We start from the raw sequence: 5,375 nt of genomic DNA, 5'->3' as shown, positions 1-5,375 counted from the left end.
TTTGTTTGGCCAAGATGGCATTTTTTGCCGGCCGATTGCTGTTCATCTGCTTTTGCAGATATTTTTAGACAGCTGTATAGCTTTTGCTCCCCTCCATACACGTGTATGGAGGGATCTCCCTCTTGCAAAGCTTGTCTTGTAAGCTTTACAAGAGGCATATAGAGAGAAGCTCTCTCTAAGGCAAAGAAGAGAGCCTTTAGACATTTTTGAGGAGAGAAGACAGAGGAGAGCTCTGGTTTTTCCTAGGGTTAGGGTTAGATACACTCACCTATCTCTCTTTTCCTCTCATTTTGTACACTAGGTGTTTTGTGTCTCACTATTGCACACAAACACCTAGTGTTTCACCTTCCTCTTGGAGCTGAGGTTCTAAAGAGTGTGTTTTGAAGTTTTTGTCTTGGATTCAAGCTCAAGGAGGCCATTGGAGCATCTTTGTTGAAGAGGACTACAAGGGTGAGAAACTAGTCCCTTTTTCCCCCTTTTTTGCATTGATTTTCTACTAGTCTTAGAGCTGTTTTTGTGATTATTGTATAACATAAAAAAGTTCTATTTTTAAGCCCTCTTTATTGTTTATTAAGAGTGTTTTGTTGTTTGAGGGGTGTTGACCACCCTTAGGCCTCAAAAGGCCTCATTTTGAGCCATTTTGTGCTAGCTCCGGGATTTTGGTGTTGAGGTCTCTTCACCACTGAAATCTTGAGGGATTTCAGTGGTGAAGATGATGCTTTGAAGTCCCAAGAAGGAGAGGGCCACCCCCTCTCCTTGTTGTCCTTGAAAAGGACCTATTTTGGCCTCTTAAGGAAGCCTATGCTTGAGTGTGTGTTGAGCATATTTGGTTTGTTTTTCATGCTTATATATCCATGATATAACATGATTTCAAGTTGGTTTTGGAACTCCATGCATGTTTAGCATAGTTGCCATGTAATGCCCTATTTGTGCCTTAACATGTTCTAGGTTGTTAGCCTTTGTTGGAGCATGTTTTAGGCTTGTATTTGTGAAGTTTATGTGCTTATTTTGACATGTTTTAGCTCTGTCCATAATCGTTTGGGTTGATCTTTGCATGCATTATATAGCTCCTTTGTATTTGGGCTTGTTGGCCTTGAGTATGTGCATGTGTAGCATGCCATCTTTGCATTGTTTTGGTGATTTGGAATCATCCTACATGCTATTTCAGTCCCATTTCCATGCTTGTTTGATTACCTTGCATGCCTCTTTAATGCTTTGAAAGCATGTGTTGCAATGCTCCATGTTTTGGTCATGGTGTATGCCTTTGTATTTGGGCCACTTAGATGCCATCTAAGGAGTCCTTTGGCCTTGTTTTAACATGCTAAAAATCTGTTTTTAGTTGTTTAATGCACGCCATGTTTGGTCATGATAAGTGTAGTTCAATGCCTTATTGATTTGCCTTGAACACTTGGACTATTTGTTGCATGCTTGACTTGATTTATAACTTGATTTGGTATCATTTTATAACATGATTTTAGGGCTCATGTTGCATGCTAATTTGTCCATATTTCCTTCTTTCAAGTGTGCTTGAATGCTGTCTGATTTATGCTTAAGTGTTGGTCCTTATGTGCATGTGTGTGTGCATGCCATTTAGCCCTCACCTTTTAGCACAATGGCTACTGTTTTAGGCCTATTTTAGAGCTGCCTAATTCATGTATAAGTCCATCTTGCCATCCATTTGCATTGCCCTATGTATGCTTGCATGATTGCATAAGTGCCTTGCCATGTCATGTCGCATTCCTAGCTTGTATGCCTAGGTTGCATTGCATCTTGCATGCATGCCTTGTCCCTTGACTTGGGTGATAGGGATTGGGAGTTTTGTTTGATTGGTTTGCATTGCATTTGAAACCAAAGTTGCATACTTGGTTCTTTGGGCCATCATGCATGGAAATGCGTGATTGGTGGTCCAAGAACCGAGGCACATGTCCCTTTGAGTCATTACAATGATAAGAGACATGGTTGGTGCATACATGCCTTGAAATATGCTGCCATGCCTTGTTTTGCCCTCTGTTGCTGTGAGTTGCAGGTTCTGCAGGAATACTCTGCCGACCGGCAGTGTAATGCGCCGACCGGCACTATTTTCTCTGCCGACAGCTTCAACTTTGTGCCGATGGCCATACAACACTGCCGGTGGAAATTTCATCTAGCCGGTGATGATCCCCTCTGTCCAAGGATGTAGTCCTGAGGTTTTGACAACCTCCAGAGGAGGAAAGGGAGGAAAACAGAGGCAGCTTGCGCATGGCGGCGCGCTTCTCGAGACGTTTTACTGTTTTCCTAAATTAGTTAATTTGTTAATTAATTAATTTGTAATATTTAATTAGCTTGCGTAGTTAATTAATTTGTAATATTTATTCGGTCCCTCCGAGCGAGGGCAAATCTGTAATAAGTGTGTGTGGGTGGTGTGTATGTCTTCCAACCTCACTTCTTTCTTCCCTTTTACTTACCCGCTTTAATGGTTAGTATTAGGGCACGTTTAATTTAGCATACCTTATGCTATGCATGTGTGCATCCATGCATTTGTATTACATGCATTAGGCTCGGTACATCACGCTAACTGCATCAGTACTTCAATTCCGAACTGAATATGTGTTAATTGTGCATTTTCACATGACATGTCTAGGATTAACCGAGCCTATCTTAGCGACATTTTGTATGCGATGCATTAGGCACTTCACATGGACTTGGATCATGCATGTTTGCTAACAAGTTCTTTGTTTTGGCACGGAGTACTATGTAAGTATTTCCGCTTTAGCATATCGCATGAGTGTGAATGTTACCATGACAGCATGCTTAACATGTGGCTAGATGCTTATGTGTTAAACTGTTTTGAATGCCTGTGGGTGAAGGCCGGATTGTTTGAGTTGGAAAAACTCGTTGAAATCCGTATTTTAGCCTACTTGCGAGTAGCAAATTCCAAAGCATTTTCAAACCAAACGGATATGCAATGTTTATTTCCAAATTAGGCAATCTAGTCTATACTTGTTTGCTGTGCGCATAACATAGTAATTCTAGGCTAATAAATGGAATAAGAACACGTAAAGTTTTCAAAAACGGATATCACGGTTAGTAGAGGCCGGTCTTCGGACCGGGCGAAAGGGGGTGCTCATAGCTGACCTTCCCCGATCGTACCCAAGCTCCCGAGTCGAGACAACTCCGGTGATGACGGACACGTGGCCTTCGGCACCGAGTCAGGGTTTCCTAAATTCTCCCATTTAAAAAATATTTAGGTGGCGACTCTGTATCTGGCAAAGTAGTCCATGTTTGGCACTACTTTTTCAAAAATCTGTTTCTCAAAACGATTTGCCAGATTTGGACTCTTTGGTTCAGATTAAGAACCGTGACACAAATCGAGTCCGAACTGTAGCACGAGGCCCCCTCCGCGGGCGCTGCTACAATTTCTGGCGACTCTGTTGGGGAGATTTAGAGAGTTTGACTCGAACTCGTGATATCCTGTTTTGATCTCATTTATGTGTTTCTTTGCATTGCATGTGCATTGGTGCGCCTAGGAACACAGTGTTTGCCATCTGCCATTCCTGAACGGTTTGCCGGAGGCTTGTCTTGTCAAGGCATGTCCATAAGGCTGACCGGCTATGGGCTCTGACAGTATGGGAACGCAAACCTCGGTTTTACCGGGGCACCCCTTTTCGACCATTCCACCTAGTGCATATTCGGATCCATAGTGACTATTCCAAGCTAGGACAGGTTACTTACCCGATGCTAAGTTGTTTGAAACCGCTGTGTGCGTAGTGAAACCCTAGCTCCTGACAAAATAGGACAGGGAAACCCTACCCCAACATAGGGGTGTTTTGTTCTCTTTTACTTGCTATGTGCTTTTAGAGTGTTGCTCTACAGGAACGCACATGTCAGTTTGCAAGTTTGAGTATCAAACCTGGGGACACCAGTATCAGTATCAGTTGTGAGAATCAGTTATCCGCGGGTATTGGTTCAGCTTTCGAGAACAGTGACTTCTGGGAACAGTGATCAGCAGTAGGGTACAGTTGTTTGGCTACACCCGTGATTGATCAGTTTGGGCTGAAATGCTGTCTGTTTTTCTTTCAGTTCAGAGAGTTGCAGAGTTGATACAGAATAACCAGTGTCTCCCCCTTGCTGAGGCAGGATTTATGGCGGCGCCAAGTTCAGAAGAAATTGTGGTTATGACGGCTGTATCGGAGCAGGGAACCACTCCGCAAAGTGAGGCCAGCATCAGTATGTCATATCCGCCCAGGATGCCCGTTGTGCACCCGGTCTGGACTCCCCAGTTATACCAGGTTCGTGAGCCCACCACCTTCGAATTGATGGGGATGATAGGCGATCTCCAAAGGTCTGTGGCAGACCTCGCCTATGGAATGTCGGCTTCACCGCCAGCGGCACCGTATGCCGGGAATTTTGTACCACAGGAGCCCCCGCTACTGGGGCGGATTGTGATAGAGCTCAGCCAGCCAGAGGTGGCTTCCGGCTATAGCCACGACATGCCAGCACCAACCCAGGCCCTCGATCAGGCTGAGGCCAAAGGAAAGGACAAGGCAAAGATAGACGCCGACCCCATTGAGCAACTGCTGTGGGCAGTCGAGGCTTTGAAGGCCAGAGGGATGAACAAGCAACAAACATCTGCAATAGTGACCAAAGCTGTAGATGATGCTTTCCCCGCTCCGATCAAAGGCAGCTCAAGCCAGACAGAAAACCGGGATGGGCCCCGTCATGCCCAGACAATTCCAGTAGCTCCCACCCCTGCACCGGGGAAGGTTCAAAAAGCCAAGGCAGCGCCAGCTGATCCTTTCGCCAGCGCATCTGGCAAGAATCCTCAAACTGCAAAGTACCTGCCCCGAGGGCGCAGGGTCTTTCACGACCTCCACATGCCTTTGTCTAGGGCATTGCTGATATTGGCGAAGAATGGGCATCTTAAGCCTTTGGAGTCCCGGCCACTCCCGAAGAATCTCCCCGCCACTCATGATGCTACCTTGTACTGCGCGTACCATCAGCAGTCCGGTCACAGTACCGATGGATGTTCCCGCCTTCGTCATGAAGTGCAGGATTTGATTGATAACAAGGTTATCCTACCACCCACCTCAGGCAAGCCCGTCACCACTCAGTTGTTGGATTTTGAGGGCTCAGATACTGCGAGTATGTAAAGTGAACCGCCTGCGGGCAACATTTGGTGTAGTTTGGATGTAGCGTCTGGCACGCATTTTTGAGCATCGGTGAAACCGAGTTTTGTAAATCCTGGCTTGGATGTCGAGTCAGTCTTTTGTTTTGAGTCTGTCTCTTTGTCTTGAGTCAGTCTTTTTTGCTTAAGGGTCTGTCTGATTGTATCGAGTCAGTCCCCGTTGTATATAATACCAGGTGATTCTGGGGTTGTTGCCTCGAACACCATTTTG

This window comes from Camellia sinensis, chromosome 9 (assembly GCF_055761805.1).
Source record: "Camellia sinensis isolate YWXY chromosome 9, ASM5576180v1, whole genome shotgun sequence".
Lineage (NCBI taxonomy): Eukaryota > Viridiplantae > Streptophyta > Magnoliopsida > Ericales > Theaceae > Camellia > Camellia sinensis.
This window is presented reverse-complemented; position numbering follows the sequence as displayed.